The following is a 21,014-nucleotide window of genomic DNA, read 5'->3' as shown; positions in this document are numbered from 1 at the left end:
CAGTAGGATGGGCGGGCGGGGGTCAGGAGGGGCCTGGACACAAAGCAAGGACACCGCGGGATGCAGGGGACACGCTAGCCCTGTCCTCCAGGGACCCCTGCGTCTGCCCACCTGGGAAGCAGAACGGCCAAGAGAGGACGTCCCACCCACGCAGCCTTCCCAGGACAGCGGCTGCCACCTGCCTCAGCTCCCTTTAGCCTCCCAAACACTGTGCAAAGTCCACCTTGCCCAGCCAGAGCCAGAACTACACAGGGGCAAGGGTCTGGGGCCTGCATCCCAGCCTGGCTGAGCTGACCAACTGTGTGGCCTTGTGCCACCTACCTCGCCTCTGAGCCCATCTTGCCCTTTGGGGAAATGGAGGTTACCCTGACGGCTGTGCAGCTTCGCTGAAGGAGCTGCATGAGCTGAGCATGACCACGGAGGGCGCAGGCCATGGGAACGGCGGCTGGACAGCCATGTTTGGGTGTGGTCGGCATTAGTGCCTGTCCAGTCAATCATGACAGTGACCCTTTCCTTCCCCCCAGCCAGCCCAATGCAGCGACGTGGGGGGCGACGGGGAGCACATCCCATCCTGCGACCGCGTCCCCCGCACCGTCAGTCCGGCGCCGCGACCGTGTCCCCCGCACCGTGAGTCCCGCGACCCCGTCCCCCCGGCACTCAATCCCACGACTGTGTCCCCCCCGCACCGTCAATCCCGAGACCATGTCCCCCCAGCACTGTTAGTCCCACAACCGTGTCCCCTGCACCGGCAAGGCTGTCCCCTCCCGCAAACCCCTGGCTTCACCACGTTTTTCCTGGGGCTGCCCCGAGGATGACCCACCAGGTGGTACTGGATTTTCAGTGCACAGAAGAGCTTCTTCAGGGCCCTGCCGAAGTCCAGCACCGCCTCCTTGTGCACAGTGTCTCCAGCGTCGGGGCAGAGCCTGGTTAATTCCTGGAGTCCCAGGTTAAGTTCAGCAGCTGGGTCTCTTTTCAAAGGTCTCTGAAATCATCTGTTTGTAGAGCAAGTGGGCTTTGAGCAATTATTTCCCTTATTCTTCAAAAGCTGTTTTGCAAGGCTAGGTTTTTATATTGTAATAATAATTTATTTAGGGGGTGAGGGAGGTTTAAAAAAAAAAAAACTTTTATCTTGTGAGCCACATAGCATACCAGTCGAATAACAGGTGAAAGACGCACGGCTCCGAGATAGGAAAGATCCTCGTAGCCCACTAACTGCCACGTGCTTGCATCTTAACACCTCCCGCCTTCTCCAACTGGAAGACGTTCCTCTGCCCATATCCAAAGTTCCCTGGGGACTTGCCCAGTTGCCCCAGCCCTGCCCATGCCTGCCCGGCCCTCCTTGTCCCCCCCGGCCCCGGAGAGCTCCAGCACTTCTGCCTCAGTCCTAGAGGGTGAGCTGGGCCTACGGTGTGGAGTGTGTCTCTCTGCTCTCCCACTCTGCCTTCCTGGCCTGGCTTCTGTATCGATGCGGTAGGAGGCAGCTCAGCCTTACTCCTCCATGGGCCACTTCTGCTGTGGATTCCTCGACGGTCCCTGCCTGCACCATGCAGCCTCAGCCTTCACCCATGGCTACTTCTGCTGTGGGTTCCTTGACGGTCTCTGCCTACACGGTGCAGCTTCAATTGCAAGGCTATAGGTTTTTCTATATTGTAATAATAATGATCTCTTTAGGGGGTGGGGAGGTTTAAAAAAAAATTTTTATCTTGTGAGCCGCATAGCATACCATATTCCATCCACTCCCCGTTTGCTTGAGGGACACCTTTGGTCCGTTTGCTTTTCTGGCAGGGGTCCAACCCACATCCCTGACTTGGGCCCGTCCCTCATGCATGGTCCTGCATATTCCAAGCTCCGCCCATGTTTCACAGAAAGACTTTTTCTTCTTTATGTGCCTAAGTCACCAGCACTCCCATCCGCAAACCCCGGCTGAGGAATAATGACATGGAAAGCGATGTCCTCTTTCCCCTGAGCAGTTTCCCGGCTATCACGAACAGGTTGATTGTTTTTGTTTTTGTTTTTTTGCCTCCGTTTTCCTGACATAGTCACCCATAAATGGTTTGGCCTCAATTCCTATGAAGTTAAGAGCACTGCTGATGTTCCTCGAGTCCCCACACTAGCAGTTTCCCATGCCTTTCCCTGCTAAGTTGCATGCTGTACTGCTGCCATTGTGCAGTGAGAGCAGTGCAGGCACAGACACTGCTGCTCCACAAAACAGGAGGCTGAGCTTTAGAAGGTTAAAAGCCAGGTGCAGCGGCTCACACCTATAATCCCAGCACTTTGGGAGGCTAAGGTAGGCAGCTCACTTGAGGTCAGGAGTTTGAGACCATCCTGGCCAACATGGTGAACCCCCGTCTCTACTAAAAATACAAAAATTAGCTAAGCATGGTGGCGTGCACCTGTAATCCCAGGTACTTTGGGAGGCTAAGGTGGGAGAATCGCTTGAACCTGGGAGGTGGAGGTTGCAGTGAGCTGAGATCGCACCATTGCACTCCAGCCTGGGTGACAGAGTGAGATTCTGTCTCAAAAAAAAAATTAAATAATTAATTAAAAAGTTAAAAAATTGGCCTCATTTTACCCAGATAATAAATTACAGACCCAAGATCCTAACCCAGAACCTCATTATTCACTCATTCATGGAAACTCTTTTGGAAATGCCACTCTTCCAGATAATTCCACTTAAAAACACATACACACACGTAATTCTTTGATTGTAAAGAAGTTTGGTCTTTCTGGCATTTCCTACTGTTTTCCACATGTATATTTTTGGTTGAAACTATTCTTGTGCAGTGGTACAAATCCTACCCATAAAATGTCAGGGTAGTCAGATGCCAAGTAGACCACCGCAGCGTTTACCTACACAGAGCCAGCCCTGCCCAGCCCTGGCTGGGAACCTGGGTGCTGGACACAGCTGTGGGAAGGGCCTGTGACAAATGGGAAATGCTCGCATTCTTTTTTTCAACTTTATTTTAGAATCAGGGGTACGTGTGCAGGTTTGGTACCTGGGTGTATTGCGTGTTGCTGAGGTTTGGAGTAAGAATGGATCCATCTCCAGGCAGTGACCATTGTAGACAAGGGGTGGTTTTTTTCACCCCTTCCCTCTCCCCTTCCTACCCACTGTCTGTCGTTCCCATCTTTGTGTCCATGGGTACCCAGTGCCAAGCTCCCACTCGTAAGTGAGAACATGTGGTATTTGGTTTTCTGTTTCTGCATTAGCTTGCTTAGGATCGTGGCCTCCAGCTGCACCCATGTTGCTGCAAAGGACGTGATTTCATTCCTTTGATGGCTGCATAGTATTCTATGGTGCATATGAACCACATTTTCTTATCATCAGATGAGGGTGACTCCACTTCTCAAACCCACCCGTGAAGACAGAGCTGTAAACATGAACCTGTCCTGGAAGCTCCATGAGCTTCTGAAGAAAGGCACGCTGTCATACGCCCATTTGTAGCACAGGACTAAAACGCGATTTTAAAAATAACAAACGTCATCGGAAGCTGCTGTTTTGAATTACGGATTTTCTCAACATTTGGCACCGTACCAGGTTGCTGGGCAGTTTGTCTTTCACAGCTTGAATAATCTAAAAGTCTCAGTATTTCCATGTTTCATAAAGATTTTTAAGAGTAAAATTATAATATCATCTGGGTGTGATGGCTCCCATCCATAATCCCAGCACTTTGGGAGGCCAAGGCAGGCAGATTGCTGAGCCCAGGAGTTTGAGACCAGCCTGGGCAACATGGAGAAACCCTGTCTCTACAAAAATTATAAAAATTAGCCAGGCGTGGTAGTGCACACCCACAGTCCCAGCTCCTCAGGAGGCTGAGGTGGGAGGATGGCTTGAGCCCAGGGAAGCTGAGGCTGCAGTGATCCCAGACTGCACCACTGCACTCCAGCCTGGGCGACAGAGCGAGACTCTGTCTCAAAAAACAAAAACAAAAACAAACAAACAAAAAATTACAATCTAAGTTCTTCCTTCCCCGCTGAAGCACATCCCTCTGCAGAGTGTTCATCACGCACCTTCCTTTCTCTGCAGCTTCAGTGTTTATTCCGCCTTTTACCTGAAATGAACAACTTGACATTGCATGCCCAACAATTATAAAGAAAACACACACGCTAAGTAGGGCCGGGGGTGTCCCGTGAACTTCAGCAAAACGCACAGATCCTTTGAGAAGGGCCCCCCTGGACTGAGCACCTTTCCAGCTGGAGCCTCAGCCTCCTCCAAGGACGGTGACGAGGCTGCCCTGCTGCCCTGCTGCCCTGGCAGGGCTGCAGAGGGAGTCCTGTGAGCACAGTGGGTGCGGAGAATGGAAGGCCACTGTCACTGTCCCCTCTGTCACAGCCAAGAGGGGATGGGGGCTAGTCTAGGGCAACGTCTGCCCATGGTCCCACACCGCCTCCTCCTGGTTTTCTTTCTAGAACTCAGTGCTTGGCCCACCCTGTTTGGCGGAAGCCAAGTGTCGGGGCACGTCCACCTGCCCCCAGCTCAGAGCACCGCCACGGCTTTGCTGGAGAGGCCCATGTCGGAGAAGCGCCAGGTAACGTGGCTCAGTGTCCTGACGGCTCGTGAGTCCACAGGAGGGCAGCGCGGCCCACATTTCCCACACGGACTCAGCCCCCGGGCCTGAGTTTGCTTCTCTCAGGACTCGGGGCCCACAGGCTCCCTCGGGAAGGGCCGCGCCAGGCCCAGGTCTTCCGGAGCCCACAGTGGACAATTGTTTTCACACCCCAACTCCTCGGAGTTGCAGCTCCTTCCTGGGTTGCCACAGATCCCAGCACGACGCCTGGTCCTCCCAGCCTCTCACCAGCACCCGCTTCAGATAGGGCAGTGGCAAACCAGAGAGTGAGGCCTTCCACGGATGGGGTCAGCTGGTGCCAGGCTGAGGAGGAGGGAGCAAGATGCCGGGCCTGGTGGCAGGTGTGGTCGTGATGCCTGGACAGCGGCCATGGCCGTGGACGGGGGTGCTGTGCCAGGCGGTTTGGGTTCTTGCCTGGCAGGGAACCGGTGGGGGGCAGGGAGGTAGGCAGGACACAGTTGCAGATGCAAGGAGACCAAGGACCCACAGCCATGCGTGCACGCCGTGACCTGGGGAGTGTTAAGGCAGGTGCGGGGCCTGGCACGTGGCAGAGAAGGGAGCTTAGACTAGAAACGTGGACGTTTTCAGGGATGGGGGTGTTGGAGGAAGGATCACTGCTGTGCCATGAGCTGCAGCCCAGACGGAGGCCACCTGGGGCTGGAGTGAGGCCCAGATGGGAGGAGAAGCAGTGGTGGCCGTGCTGGTCACTTTGTAATGGGCTTTGTGTCTGGAGCCCTGTTCTGATGGCACAGGAGGCAGGAAGGGAAGTGCTTGCACCAATTGCACTTCCTGTTGTAAGTTCTCAACTTTCCCGACGAAGGGTCTGTGGGAACCACAACCCACAGCACCGTTCCTCTGTGGGGTCCAGTGGGCATCGGCCAGGGGACAGCACCGTCTCCTCACTGGACTGTGCCTATGACTGCACAGCAGACATGCCTGGCACACGGTGTTGCCCGGGGAACAGAAGCCCACTGCGCGGGGCGTGGGTACCGACGTCAGCAGAGGGAGGCGTTTAGGATTTGAGCAGAGACATGACTAGCTTCACTGTCCTTGCCGCCTGCATGCAGGCCTGGAGAGGGTACTCGAGCCAACACCCCGCCTTTCCTCCCAGTTAGTTCGCGCCCCTCAGAGAACAGCCACGCCACAGAAACCCATCTCCTGACCGTCTGTTATCAGCACTGCCGGCCATGGCCAAAGCCATCTGGTCACTGACTGTCCGGGCTTCCAGCAGGAGTGGGTGCTGCCAGCTGTTTGCCACAAGCCCTGAACCCTTCTGAAAGGCGGCGTGGCTTTCAGAAGCCGCCCACAGCTGCTCCTCGTGTTGGCGGCCCTCGCCGTGCCTGAGGTGGAGCTGGCCATCTCTAATCACGGGTTTCCAGAGTCAGTGGTTTGCTGCCTTTGATGGGTGTCCCCTGTTCTAAAAGACTGAAAATATGGATGCTGGACTCCAGGTAGGAGAGGACGCTGCACACAGGGCAGGAAGCCGGAAACAGAGAGGGTGGCCTCGGCACCTGGACATGGGCTGTAGGTTGGGTGGGAGCTTGTGGCCAGGGAGAGGATCAGATCTGATAAGAGGAGGACGGGCCGTCAGGTGAGGAAGTCAGCTGGAAACAGGGAAGCAGAAGAGAGAGTGTGCGCTGACCCTGGGGCCATCACAGAAGGGCGACAGTCACACTGTGCACCAATCACCCAGCTGGACCGCAGGGGAGCTCTGGCCGGGGCTGCCCAGGAAGGGAGGAAGGAAGGAGGCTGCCTACCTCCCCGTCCCCCACCAGTTCCCTGCCAGGCAAGAACCAGAAAGGGAGGCTGGAGGAGAGCACTTGCTGGCCCAGAGCGCGGCTACAAACCCATCCTGAAGCCTGGACCCCTGGGGCTTGTGGGGGATGGGCAGCTGTGCTGTTCCTTCCCTGGGATGCAAAGTCGAGTCACGTTCAGACAAGTCACCATGTTGTTGAGGCAGCACTTGCCATGTTCCCCACTGCACTGGTGACGGCCGATCTGTCTTGGTCGTCCTGGCCACTCGGTGCCCCCACCCTGTAGAAAACCTAGCCAAGCTAGGCCAGAGCTGCAGACAGAGCAGGCAAGTGGGCTCTGAAGAGCCCCTCGTGAGTGAGTGTGGAGGAGCCTGGGGTTTGGGGTGCTGGAGCTCATGAATCCTTTTCAGGAGCTTGCAGCCTGAAGGCCAGAGCTTTTCTGAGCATATCTACCATTCTGGGGTCAAGAAATCGGAATGGGAGTCTCGCAAGGCCGGGCTGTCCAGGGCAATTGCAAGTCCCACTTGGCTGCAAAGTCCCATGTCTATTGAAGCATCAGCCCATATCAAAAAGCAGAGATGTGTTCACGGTGGTCTCTGTCCTTTCCCCCTTTCCATCCCTCCCTCCCTCCCCTTCTGTCCTTAGAAGGCCTGTGTTTCTTCATCCCGCAGGAATGGCCCCCTCAGTCTTGGTGAACAGGAAACAAAGGGCGAGGGCGGTTGGGATTCTGTGCGCGCGGCTCCATCAGCCTTGATTAAGTTCTCCGAGTGAGGTCGGGCTTTCCACTGCGTGTCAGCGGTGCAGAGTAACCTCAATTAAACAGTCATTTGGGGGAGAGAGAAAGGAAAACACCTTCCAAACAATGATCTCGTGTGTCTTAGCAACAGCCGAGCTTCACCTTCTCGAAGACCCTCCCACGCCGAAGACAGAGACACCTCCCGAGTGAGCGTTCTCCGTGGGCGCTGGAGGGCAGACACTCAGCCACTCGCGCGTGCTGCTGGCTTTCCCTGCACATGCTCGGCCTCTTGATGCCTGGATGCTAAATTACATCTGACATTTAATTTAAATGCATGGTGCCTTCATTCAAAAATAAACCCGCCGCCACAGCCAGGGCGTTCGCTGCATGGATTTTTTTCTTTCTGCCTGCTCTCCCTCTCTGACCCCATCCTCACTTTGTCCAGTGTGCACAAACTGGAATTGAGCCTGTCTCTCTCCTCGGGATATTGCCCTGTGCCCCTCATCCCCGAGCTTCCCTTCGCATGTCAGGACGTCTCCAGTTGCAATTTGTAACCGAGAAAGAAATCAATCCCTTGGTCCTGTGGCTGCACGCCCCCCCAGCCCACTACTGGGCATCGGGAGACTCCTCCGCCCCACACCTCACAGCAGTTCCCCGCCAGGAACTGGGAGGTTTTCCCAGAGGAGGGCAGGATGCTCACTGGTGAGGAGGCTCTTTAGAGCCTATCGTCGAGTAACCCTTTCTAGTGAGGCGAAAGATGCGGCCAGAGTGTTCCACGGTCTGACAGTGAGCCCTGGCCCGTCCAGGAGGATCAGCTGATGGCCCCGAGCTGGCCCAACCCAGACCGCAGCTGTACCCTACACCACTGCCACGTTGTCTTTGGGAGGCAAACCCTGAGGAAGCCATCTCCGGAGGGCTTTACACCCTTCCTTCCAGCTGCCTCCAAACCCACTGAGGAGTTGAACTGTGCGGTACATGTAAGAATTTCTCTCTCGGCCAGGTGCGGTGGCTCAAGCCTGTAATCCCAGCACTTTGGGAGGCCGAGATGGGTGGATCACGAGGTCAGGAGATCGAGACCATCCTGGCTAACACTGTTAAACGCCGTTTCTACTAAAAAATTCAAAATCCTAGCCGGGCGAGGTGGCGGGCGCCTGTAGTCCCAGCTACTCGGGAGGCTGAGGCAGGAGAATGGCTTGAACCTGGGAGGTGGAGCTTGCAGTGAGCTGAGATCCGGCCACTGCCCCCCAGCCCCGGCGAAAGGGTGAGACTCTTTCTCAAAAAAAAAAAAAAAAAAAAGAATTTCTCTCTCAACAACTCACTGGGCACCCCATCCTGGAGCCAGAGCGGGAGGACAACTGAAAGCCTTGGGAGTTTGACATTTTGAACTTACTTTTAGCTGCCAAAAGCTATTTCCAAAATAAATTGGAGACATTCCAATAAATGCCAGATATAACTGCCGTCCTCAGACCAGTCTTCTTAGCTTGCAAGAACTGTTCGCTCGGGTGCTGACAGGGAGTCCCTGGGGCTGGGTCTCCAGCAGCTCCACGTTACCTGCCTCTTCCTGCCTCTCACAGGTGCGGAGGAAGCAGCTCACCTAGGTGGCATCTTCTGCTTCCCCAAGGAGCTGGCAGCAGGCTGGGGCGTTCCTGTGCGGTAGCAGCATCTCTCCCTCCAGGCCTCACTCCCTGCACCTGGCCAGCCCCATGCCCATGGGGGAAGCCAAGACCCAGAGATTTGATCGTTTTGATCGCTGGCCAAAACCGCACAACAAGAAACAAGAGAAAGAATATTGGTTGGGCTGTTTCCAAAACTCATCCTTTTTTCTCTGAATCGAGCGTTCTCTAATAAGACGATATAATAAAAATAATGAACAATAAGCAACCAACCAGTAAAATACACACATTGGGAAGAAGGACCCGGGCCACACACAGTGCTGCAGGCCTGAGTGTGCGGGCCAAGCAGAGGAGCCCACATGGCCTGAGTCCCCCAGGTAGCCCACAGCTCAGGGACGCAGGCCTCAGAATCAGCTGAACAGCCCACAGCTCAGGGACGCAGGCCTCAGAGTCCCCTGAACAGCCAACAGCTCAGGGACACAGGCTTCAGAATCACCTGAACGACCCACAGCTCAGGGACACAGGCCTCAGCACACACAGACTCCCACACCGCCTCACCATCCCCCTTAACCGCTCAGCAGACCAGGAAACTGAACTGAAGAGATCTGTCTTCATGGGGCGTCCCCTGTTCTAAAAACCGCTGAGGACTGTGGGATGTAGGGGAGTCCGGTGATCTCCATGCTCAGGGCCCTGTGAGGACTGTGATGTGCAGGGGAGGCCCGTGATCTCCATGTTTCTGGTGTCCATGCTGAGTGCACCCTGCAGCCAAAGGAGGAGCTTTGTGATGGTCAAATCAAGGTGTGCATCTTAACATGTTTGGTTTGATTTACCATCTGCCTGGAAATGGGCAGGACCCAGATCTTTGGGTGGTCTTTGCTGCTGTATCAGCTTCCTCTCGGGTGAGCATTTTGCTCTATCCACACAGTTCTGGAGCCTACAAAAGATGCTCACATTGGAGCAAAGCAGCGGCCTCCAGTCTGCCCTGCAGATGCTGCCACCCTCACTCCGCCTCTGTGTTTTGGGGAGACAAATATCAGGACTGAGGAGCCAGTGGAGGGGAGAAGAGAGGTGAGCATTGTCAGAGGAGCCCAGCACTGTGTGGCCTGCCCTCTCCCCATGCCTGCCTCCCACAGCCCACCCCCAGCTCTCAGCCTTGCATTTGTCTGGAGCAGTGTTTACAGTGAGAGGGTGGAAGAGTCTGTGGAGCAGCTTCTCATCCAGCAGATGACTGGCTGGATCTGTGATGACCTGGGCTGGGCTCCAGGAGCTCTAGGGTCTGCCCAGAGGCCGCCATTGCTGACTGTACGGGCCCCACCTCTTTCGTTCTCATTTATTCCCCTGAGCGATGCTGGGGTGGTCACTCCTGGAGCTGTCTCCGTCTCTAAATCTTAGCTCCGTGCAGGGGGAGCATCGTGACCAGACGCAGATGCGGCAGCGTAGGGTCTCAGAGGCGCCTCTCGGACACCCATAATCCTCGCAAGGAAGGTGCCGCCTGGAAGGGGACCCACACTTCATGGAGGCAGAAGTGGGAGGTGGGTGGTGGGAGCGAGGTGACACCCCTCATGGCCCCTCAGAGATGCCGGGGGACTGGGGTGCGGCTGAAGTGAACACCCAGGGACTGAGGGGAGCCCTGAGTCGTTTGGTAAGAGGCCTTTAAACCCATTCTGTTGCTTTTTCATCAGCCTGGATGCCTGAGTGATAAGGACAGTGGGGATCTGTGGCTTCCCCTCCACTTCACTCAGTGTCCACCAGGTAGACACACCTGTCCTTGGAGGCCCTTCCACATCCTCCATCTTCTGCACATGTTCTGATGGCACTGAAGTGCCTCACACATTTAAATGTGAAAAGAGCAGACTCTTACTTTCTAAAATTCAAAAGCAGACCTAATCTCGTATCTTAAATTGAGGCTCTAGATGGCTACTGTATTATACCTCTATTTATGTTTTAAACCAAGAATTATTTAAAAATTTTTAATATTAAAATGGAATTCTGAGCATGCTCCCCAAAGAGCCATGTATTCTTCCCAGAGCGGATTCCATCATTGTGTAATGGACGGCACATCACGGCCCGATGCTGGGATGGGAGGCTTGCGTCTGTTAAACTCGCACCAGGTCGGGTCCCCAGTTCCTATTACCTTAGGTGATGTTCCAGCCTCTTCCACTTGTCTGAGGTTCAGACTCCTCGAATCTCCTTCAATGTCTAGGAGAGCTATTATGTTCACCCCGTTGAGGTCAGCTGACCCCCAGCCCACCCCAGCATCACGGCCTCTGCACCCTCCGTGCCTGGACCACGTCTCGCCCATTTGTTTAGGCTCTGATTCCTCCATGGTCTCGCTGTACCCAGTCACCTAGCACGTAGTAGCACCTCAGGAAACGTGTGTTGAATTAGGACTTCCCATAAAAACAGAAAGCACAAAGGTGATCCAGACGGTGTCAAACATTAGCTCTTCTAGGCTGTGTCAGAGTCTTGCCATGGAGCACGTTTCCCACAGCAGCATCACCCCATCACGGTGCCACCTCGCAGCTCCCACAACACACGCAACATGCAAAGAGGACACAGGGAGCTGTGACCTCCGTGGCTGCTGGCAAAGAAATGGGGCAGCACTTTCACGACCATGGCAGGAACTAACTCAGTCAACCTGGAGATAGTTAACCCAGCCACACCTTGCTGGGAACTAACTCAGCCAACCTGGATATAGTTAACCCAGCCACAGCCTTGCTGGGAACTAACTCAGCCAACCTGGAGATAGTTAACCCAGCCACGGCCTTGCCGGGAGCCCAACTCAGCCAACCTGGAGATCATTATCCCAGCCATGGCCTTGCCAGGAACTAACTCAGCCAACCTGGAGATAGTTAACCCAGCCACAGCCTTGCTGGGAACTAACTCAGCCAAGCTGGATGTAGTTAACCCAGCCACGGCCTTGCCGGGAGCCCAACTCAGCCAACCTGGAGATAGTTAACCCAGCCACAGCCTTGCCAGGAACTAACTCAGCCAACCTGGACGTAGCTAACCCAGCCACGGCCTTGCCGGGAGCCCAACTCAGCCAACCCGGAAATTGTTATCCCAGCCACAAGTTTGTGTCCCATTTACGTGGAGGAAAGGTGGGTCACAAAAGCAGGGTAATGTGGCCTATTCCGAGCCTGTGTCGCTGGCAGGTGGGAAGCCTAATTCTCAGGCCCTAAGCATAGCCCGCGATGCTGACTGCAGGCTGGTCCCACTGTGGGCAGACAGCACTCCTGGCTCCACTCCACAGCTTAGCCAGGAGGATCCAGGCAGGTCCAAGCCCATTACCAGACTTTGCTGCGGAAGGCGGCTAACATTCGAACCCACTGGATGGATGGGTACCTAAGTCTCTGACCTTTGCTGATGGTCGGTTCCCAGTGCTGCCTCCCCGCCCTCACCCCAGGAGACCTCCTGACCTGTAAGTATCTCTAGAACTCTCCAGAAGTCAGATGCAGGGAGCTGCCCAGGCTCAGCGAGTGTTCTGTTCACTACAAGGTTCTCTCCACCACAGATAACGCGAGCAGGGCCTTAGCGCAGAGCGTTCGGTTGGATCGTGCATCACATTCATGCAATACTGAAGCATTTTCAAGACAGATTTAACTGAGTAGTGGGATGGTCCTTTTCCTCGGCTACTTACGAGTACTTAATGTCAGTGCTTCGGAATTACAAGCAAAAGGTATTAGGAAGAAGAAACTAAGCTCCAAGTTGGTGTCATCTCACTGAGACTGTGTCTTTCTGCCCAATGTGTCGAGCTCACGAATAAAAGATCAAGAGGACAGTTAAGGGGTTATGTGAGGAGTTCAAAGCTCAGACACAGAACAGCAACAGACAGCAGACACACATCTGAAGATGGGGTTGGCGCTGAGGCCCAGGCGAACGGTCCCCACCCTAGATGCTGGGTGTACTTGGAGCTTCTCACCCTCGTGGGGTACACACCTCTGCAGATGGCTTCACCCCGAAACACTGCCCTGCCATCCATGCTCATCATTTACCCCACCAATCAGCAAACCTAGATACCCACTTTTGGAAACAAAACAAAACCAGAAACAGAAGTCGGCTCATCCAGTCGTCTCTCTGTACCTCTAAAACTCTTCAATGAATAAATACCCTCACAATCTCAAAGGAATATGTTCCGTCCTATTTGTATCCCGGTAACTGAATTTACTTTCTTCTCTCTTCTCAAAATATCTGGAGACTGCCCCGTCTAAACGCAGTGAAGTAGCTGGCTACCCCAGTCACCTGTTTAAAACATCTGGAGACTGCCCGTCTAAATACAATTAAATAACTGGTTACCCCTGTCACCTGTTCTCCATCTACATATGCAAAAGCCATCGATGACTTTGTGCTCAAATCAGCGACCACGTTCACATGAGTTACAGATTGGAAAAGCCTAGTTAAAAGCATTGAGCGCAGTCAGTCAGCATAGAGAAATACGTCTAGAAGGGAATTGCGCTGGATTATTTAGGTATTTGTCAACACAGGGCCAGACCATCCACGCAGAAGACTGTTGGTCTCTGCCACACCCAACTGTACATGGTCATTTACTGGGTCATCGTTGACACGACTTCTGCAATCTGACGAAGAATGCAAAGACGAGCCAGACATAGAGCTGGTCCTCAAGGACCCCAAGTCTAAGAGGAAAGATGAGCAGAGCTGGGAATTAAAATGCTGGGGACATGAAGGGCAAAGCTGAGAGAGGACAGAAGCCCAGGAGATGCCAGGTGCAGTGTCCATAACATCCTTCTTCCTAAGGGCCACAGAGACCATGGTTTGGTCAAACAGGTGTCCCCTTCTTCCCTTACAGCTTAGAGGACTCCATGAACAACCAGTAAAACTGACTCCCCAGAGAGAGGAGGCCACTGAATCATGCGTGGGTCGTGTGGACAGGTCTTGCTTCTTCCTGCAAATGTCCATATAGAGACGAAGAAGAGAGCATCTCCGGAGAGGGTTCCAGGAGGGAATGATTCTTGGAGTGGTTTTGATGGAAGAGAAACATCCTAGATAAGACGAACAGCATCAGCAAACACACGGGAAAGGAACGATGGGGCTCTGGGTCTCGAAGAGCCTTCAGTGAGGGACTAAGAGCAGGCCGGGCAACCATGGGAGGGAGGTCCACGGGCAATGTCTTCCTTCACCAATTCTCAGTCTTGGGCTTGTTGGCCAGAAACAGCCAGCAGCAGTAAGACACACCTTTCATGTTGCTTACTAAAGGTATGTTGCAATCAACAGTCATTATCAATTGATAATTGATTGGCAAGTCATTTTTTAAAGTGAGGAAATCAAGTCCCAGGAAAGGTGCTGGAGCCAGGTTCTCTTCTGCAGGGCTGGCGGACAGGGCGTTTGCCATCCTGGGGCCTGTGGGAGGAGGCGGGGGGTGGTTCCGACTGAGTTAGACGCACCTTTCGCCTCCAGATCACACGAGCATCATCTCCCGCCTTCCCTTGTTGCTCGTTTCAGTAGCATCTGAAATGGAGAGTTTGATTATTTTTTCCTCTTTGACAAAGTAAATAGTGTTTTAACCTCTGGTATAGAGGGAACAAAGTGGCCCATGGGTTTTCCAATAATATTTTGGCCCTTGCTCAGGCTGACGGGAACTTTCAGAAAGGCGAAGCAGAGAGAGCGGCTCTACTTATAATCTGAAGACCCAATCTGCTTATGAATCCATCAGAACTTGATTCCTGGGATCCCGTGGCCCGGGGCACCGAGTGATTCCTGGGATCCCGTGGGCCGGGGCACCGAGGGATTCCGAGGTTTCCTGGGAAGAAGCCAGTGCCCATCGGGTGGGATTCTTCGCCCTCTCATTAGCTTGTGGATTGTTTAAAAGAAAAGTGTTGATTAGGGGCCTCTGAGAAGCTCCTGCCACTCACTGGAGCCCTCTCTGGGGAAAGAGGACAATATTTCAGTTGCTCTGCGTGTTTCACCGGCCCTGGGCACTACCTGCCCCACCCCAGGTGATGGCCGTGGCACCATGAAGTCACCCTGGCTGGGACGTTAGGTTCCCGCCTTGCCGTGGACGGAGGGAGACGGGGTTCTGGAGCTGGTCAGGCTCTCGCGTTGCCGTGGACGGNCCAGGAACTAACTCAGCCAACCTGGACGTAGCTAACCCAGCCACGGCCTTGCCGGGAGCCCAACTCAGCCAACCCGGAAATTGTTATCCCAGCCACAAGTTTGTGTCCCATTTACGTGGAGGAAAGGTGGGTCACAAAAGCAGGGTAATGTGGCCTATTCCGAGCCTGTGTCGCTGGCAGGTGGGAAGCCTAATTCTCAGGCCCTAAGCATAGCCCGCGATGCTGACTGCAGGCTGGTCCCACTGTGGGCAGACAGCACTCCTGGCTCCACTCCACAGCTTAGCCAGGAGGATCCAGGCAGGTCCAAGCCCATTACCAGACTTTGCTGCGGAAGGCGGCTAACATTCGAACCCACTGGATGGATGGGTACCTAAGTCTCTGACCTTTGCTGATGGTCGGTTCCCAGTGCTGCCTCCCCCGCCCTCACCCCAGGAGACCTCCTGACCTGTAAGTATCTCTAGAACTCTCCAGAAGTCAGATGCAGGGAGCTGCCCAGGCTCAGCGAGTGTTCTGTTCACTACAAGGTTCTCTCCACCACAGATAACGCGAGCAGGGCCTTAGCGCAGAGCGTTCGGTTGGATCGTGCATCACATTCATGCAATACTGAAGCATTTTCAAGACAGATTTAACTGAGTAGTGGGATGGTCCTTTTCCTCGGCTACTTACGAGTACTTAATGTCAGTGCTTCGGAATTACAAGCAAAAGGTATTAGGAAGAAGAAACTAAGCTCCAAGTTGGTGTCATCTCACTGAGACTGTGTCTTTCTGCCCAATGTGTCGAGCTCACGAATAAAAGATCAAGAGGACAGTTAAGGGGTTATGTGAGGAGTTCAAAGCTCAGACACAGAACAGCAACAGACAGCAGACACACATCTGAAGATGGGGTTGGCGCTGAGGCCCAGGCGAACGGTCCCCCACCCTAGATGCTGGGTGTACTTGGAGCTTCTCACCCTCGTGGGGTACACACCTCTGCAGATGGCTTCACCCCCGAAACACTGCCCTGCCATCCATGCTCATCATTTACCCCACCAATCAGCAAACCTAGATACCCACTTTTGGAAACAAAAACAAAACCAGAAACAGAAGTCGGCTCATCCAGTCGTCTCTCTGTACCTCTAAAACTCTTCAATGAATAAATACCCTCACAATCTCAAAGGAATATGTTCCGTCCTATTTGTATCCCGGTAACTGAATTTACTTTCTTCTCTCTTCTCAAAAATATCTGGAGACTGCCCCGTCTAAACGCAGTGAAGTAGCTGGCTACCCCAGTCACCTGTTTAAAAACATCTGGAGACTGCCCGTCTAAATACAATTAAATAACTGGTTACCCCTGTCACCTGTTCTCCATCTACATATGCAAAAGCCATCGATGACTTTGTGCTCAAATCAGCGACCACGTTCACATGAGTTACAGATTGGAAAAAGCCTAGTTAAAAGCATTGAGCGCAGTCAGTCAGCATAGAGAAATACGTCTAGAAGGGAATTGCGCTGGATTATTTAGGTATTTGTCAACACAGGGCCAGACCATCCACGCAGAAGACTGTTGGTCTCTGCCACACCCAACTGTACATGGTCATTTACTGGGTCATCGTTGACACGACTTCTGCAATCTGACGAAGAATGCAAAGACGAGCCAGACATAGAGCTGGTCCTCAAGGACCCCAAGTCTAAGAGGAAAGATGAGCAGAGCTGGGAATTAAAAATGCTGGGGACATGAAGGGCAAAGCTGAGAGAGGACAGAAGCCCAGGAGATGCCAGGTGCAGTGTCCATAACATCCTTCTTCCTAAGGGCCACAGAGACCATGGTTTGGTCAAACAGGTGTCCCCTTCTTCCCTTACAGCTTAGAGGACTCCATGAACAACCAGTAAAACTGACTCCCCAGAGAGAGGAGGCCACTGAATCATGCGTGGGTCGTGTGGACAGGTCTTGCTTCTTCCTGCAAATGTCCATATAGAGACGAAGAAGAGAGCATCTCCGGAGAGGGTTCCAGGAGGGAATGATTCTTGGAGTGGTTTTGATGGAAGAGAAACATCCTAGATAAGACGAACAGCATCAGCAAACACACGGGAAAGGAACGATGGGGCTCTGGGTCTCGAAGAGCCTTCAGTGAGGGACTAAGAGCAGGCCGGGCAACCATGGGAGGGAGGTCCACGGGCAATGTCTTCCTTCACCAATTCTCAGTCTTGGGCTTGTTGGCCAGAAACAGCCAGCAGCAGTAAGACACACCTTTCATGTTGCTTACTAAAGGTATGTTGCAATCAACAGTCATTATCAATTGATAATTGATTGGCAAGTCATTTTTTAAAGTGAGGAAATCAAGTCCCAGGAAAGGTGCTGGAGCCAGGTTCTCTTCTGCAGGGCTGGCGGACAGGGCGTTTGCCATCCTGGGGCCTGTGGGAGGAGGCGGGGGGTGGTTCCGACTGAGTTAGACGCACCTTTCGCCTCCAGATCACACGAGCATCATCTCCCGCCTTCCCTTGTTGCTCGTTTCAGTAGCATCTGAAATGGAGAGTTTGATTATTTTTTCCTCTTTGACAAAGTAAATAGTGTTTTAACCTCTGGTATAGAGGGAACAAAGTGGCCCATGGGTTTTCCAATAATATTTTGGCCCTTGCTCAGGCTGACGGGAACTTTCAGAAAGGCGAAGCAGAGAGAGCGGCTCTACTTATAATCTGAAGACCCAATCTGCTTATGAATCCATCAGAACTTGATTCCTGGGATCCCGTGGCCCGGGGCACCGAGTGATTCCTGGGATCCCGTGGGCCGGGGCACCGAGGGATTCCGAGGTTTCCTGGGAAGAAGCCAGTGCCCATCGGGTGGGATTCTTCGCCCTCTCATTAGCTTGTGGATTGTTTAAAAGAAAAAGTGTTGATTAGGGGCCTCTGAGAAGCTCCTGCCACTCACTGGAGCCCTCTCTGGGGAAAGAGGACAATATTTCAGTTGCTCTGCGTGTTTCACCGGCCCTGGGCACTACCTGCCCCCACCCCAGGTGATGGCCGTGGCACCATGAAGTCACCCTGGCTGGGACGTTAGGTTCCCGCCTTGCCGTGGACGGAGGGAGACGGGGTTCTGGAGCTGGTCAGACTCTCGCGTTGCCGTGGACGGAGGGAGACGGGGTTCCGGAGCTGGTCAGGCTCTCGCGTTGCCGTGGACGGCGGGAGACGATGTTCCAGAGCTGAAGCTGAAGCAATTTGACCTTGCTGGTTCTCTGGTGGCTTTTCTGAGGCTGAGTCACTGATAGTTAGTGTTTTGTGCCCTACAGGAACCTGATGCGCCAGGGAAAGTGTTAAATTTAACATCATAACAAATCTGCATCTGGGCAATGGCATTAAGGTAGCTCACCATTTAAAAAGCAAAGTGGGTGTCTGTACAACACGGTTAAATAAAGTGATAAAAGGCATATGGAGGAAGGGGTCCTGCTGGCCGAATCAGCGATAAAAAAAGCACAATATAATGTACAGTTAAACCCATGTAGACATAAAAAAAAGTTAATGAAAATCTCCAGCTGTGCTAAAAGTGGAAACTCCACACAGTCCCAGTGACTCCGCTCTCCCTGGAGCCTGACTGGCTCTGGCTTCTGGAAGAGGAAGAGGTCAGAGGAAAGCTGCTCTGTCTTGCTGGGGAGCCGTGGGTGAGCACACAGAGGGGGTGGAATGAGTGGCCCAGGAGCTCAGGCCTCCTCGCAGTCACCTTAGGAGGTGTCCTGTTCTCTGCCGTCAGAATCAAAGCACATCCATCTTTGAGTGTCCCAAAAACACAATATGGTGACACCAGGGCTGATCTGTGTGCATGATGACTGAAATTAGCATCTGCCGTAATTTGGTAGTTGATTCCATAACAACCTTGTCTGGTCACACCTGGGCAGAGAGAGCCCTCCAAGAGTCCCAGATGGCAGTGGGCGTTGAGTTGGCCTTGGGGCAGCTGAAGGCAGAGGTGTCACTCTGCCTGTGTGGTGACCGTCAGAACTCAGGACGGCTGTTTTCACAACACTCCAAAATACTACCCTCAATTTCTTGCTGGCAATTTAACAATTTTTACAGGAGACTATCTTTTCCTCCCCTCATAAAAGAATAAGATACAACGCAGGTGCCCTGGGGGAGGCACCCCGAGGTACACAGCCCTCGCCGCAAACCCATCTCCAAAGGCTGCGCGGCTCCGGAGGCAGGTGCCGGGGGTGAAAGACGGGTCAGGAAGGAGAGGCATTGAACAGTTTCCCTGGCGCTGCCCAGCCAGCATCACATCTGCTGCTTGTATTTGTGTCCAGCTGCTGTTATTTGGGCAATTCGGAGGCATGAAATTTCAGACGAGACTGAGAGCCATGGAGTTCACTTTAATCTCCAGAAAATGGAGGATTAGCCATGTGACCTTGGGTGAGTCCCTCCCGGCTGTGGCTCTTCATGTCTGCAGTGGTTTGTAGAGAAAGGCCTGTCTCCCTATCTCACAGGGATTTGGGGATAAGAAATGAAAACTGATGCAGAAACTACTCAAAGCTCCTTGGAATAAAGATACTATCTGGATTGCAGGAGCCTATTTTAAAAACCCTAATGCGAAGTTAAATCTTACAATCAAATCCTTCTGGGTGCTCTGGCTCCTGGGCTGCACCCTCTCCTGATTCTTTCCGTCTTCCTCCAAACCAAAGTTGCTGGGGATGTGTGGGTGGCTGGTGGAACAGCCCCAGTTTGACCTGTGAGCATCCTAAGAGCATGATGCCCCTACCCCTTCATGGAACTAGAAACAATATGTACAAAACCATAAAACACATGTCCAGAAACAGCACGGAGCTCTGACATAATACATACAAAACCCTAAAACAAGCACGTGTCCAGAAACAACAGCACAGAGCTCCGATTTCTCCTGTGATGACCCGTGATGACGACTTCGATGCCTAAAATACCAAATATCAAGTGATTTTATTCAAAATGAAAATGCATGGATTTTATCCTAAGCATCAGCTCAGTCTGCATGTGAATGACCCGCCACTGGCTGCACCAGAAACCACCTGAGGCCGGCGCCCGCAGCCTGCGTCCCTCCCACCCACCTCTCAGGTGAGGCTCCCAACAGAGGAGCCTCCGGAGGCCAAGGAACTTCACAGGATCCTAGATGCTTCCGTGAGTCCCTGGTCTTGCCCCTGCCCTCCTCCCTTCGCTCCTCTGCTGATGAAATTCATGCCAGTATCCAGCTCCCCAGCGCCTCTCTCCCCTCTGGGGCGCCTCCTTCCCGGTGGTGGGAGAGATGTCGAATTCAGATGCTAGGAATGTTGAAATGTCAGCCTTCCCAGAGCACACAGACACGTTGCCCTGGGTCACGTGGAGCTTATTGTGTACTGCCACATTCCTGTTGATTCTCAGCTGCCTATGAGATCCTTATTCTAATAGATGTTTTAAAAGAAGTATAATACCAAGAGGCCTTAATAGTGTTTAAAAGTGAAGCTTTCATGACAAGATATAATTTCAAAATAACAGCTATCTGCAAGAACAGTGAGGCCCTTTGGGACACCGAGAGACAGATGAGAAGAGAGAAGGGGTGAATGGCAGAGCCCGCTCTTCTGACCCAGGCATTCCCAGGAGCCTCTGTCCCTGCTGCTGTGGGTCTGGCCGAGGCGGCAAGAGCCCCTCGGAGCCTCCTCCCCTGCCCAGACTCCAGATCCTCCCCGTGTCGGTGGTGGTATTTGTAGATTAACACACAGCGTCCTAATTCCTAGTCAGGCTCTTCCAGACCTTCTAAGCCGGCTTTGTGGCCTCAGTGGCTGGCGCCCCAGCCAGCACCCACGATGCTGTAAATGCTCCCGAGGACCAGGGCCCTTCCTTGGTGGAGGGGCTGCCACACCCAGCCCCTGTTCTGGGGAAAGCAAACCCCTCCCTGTAGGGGAACACTCTGGAGCTCAACTCAGGACCCTGAGTACAAAGGAGAAAACCTGGGCCCAGAGAAGCAAGGCCAGGGGACGGGGACTTGCTGCTGGGTCCTCGCCTCGGAGGGGATAACCAGGGAAGCTCCGCCCTCCTGCCTGCGCCCCCTGCCCAGGCACAATGCTCAGCTTCCACCGGAGATGAGGCTGCCCGGCCAGAGAGCATCACGCTCCTGCATGTGAGGCTCACTCGTAACACACGTGCCCTCCAAGCCCAGCACACTCAGACTCCCAGATCAGGCTGAGGTCATGCTGAGGGTCAGCAAAGAGCCTCCAAACCATGGACACAGAGGAGCACTGCTGGGGGCCGCGTCCACACAGGCCCCAGTCTGGGGCGAGCCTGGGTTTCTTAGCTCTCGGACAGGAG

At 53.5% G+C, this 21,014-nt stretch overlaps 1 protein-coding gene across 1 annotated transcript in view; it reads left to right on the top strand.

Moving 5' to 3' along the window:
- Positions 1–21,014, top strand: part of PTPRN2 (protein tyrosine phosphatase receptor type N2) — a 719,533-nt gene that overhangs the window by 561,754 nt on the left and 136,765 nt on the right. The gene's annotated exons all lie outside the window — the stretch shown is intronic.

This window comes from Rhinopithecus bieti, unplaced genomic scaffold (assembly GCF_001698545.2).
Source record: "Rhinopithecus bieti isolate Rb0 unplaced genomic scaffold, ASM169854v2 scaffold_60909, whole genome shotgun sequence".
In the NCBI taxonomy this organism is placed as follows: domain Eukaryota; kingdom Metazoa; phylum Chordata; class Mammalia; order Primates; family Cercopithecidae; genus Rhinopithecus; species Rhinopithecus bieti.
The sequence above is the reverse complement of the archived record's forward strand: the minus strand, read 5'-3'. Positions and strand labels throughout refer to the sequence as shown.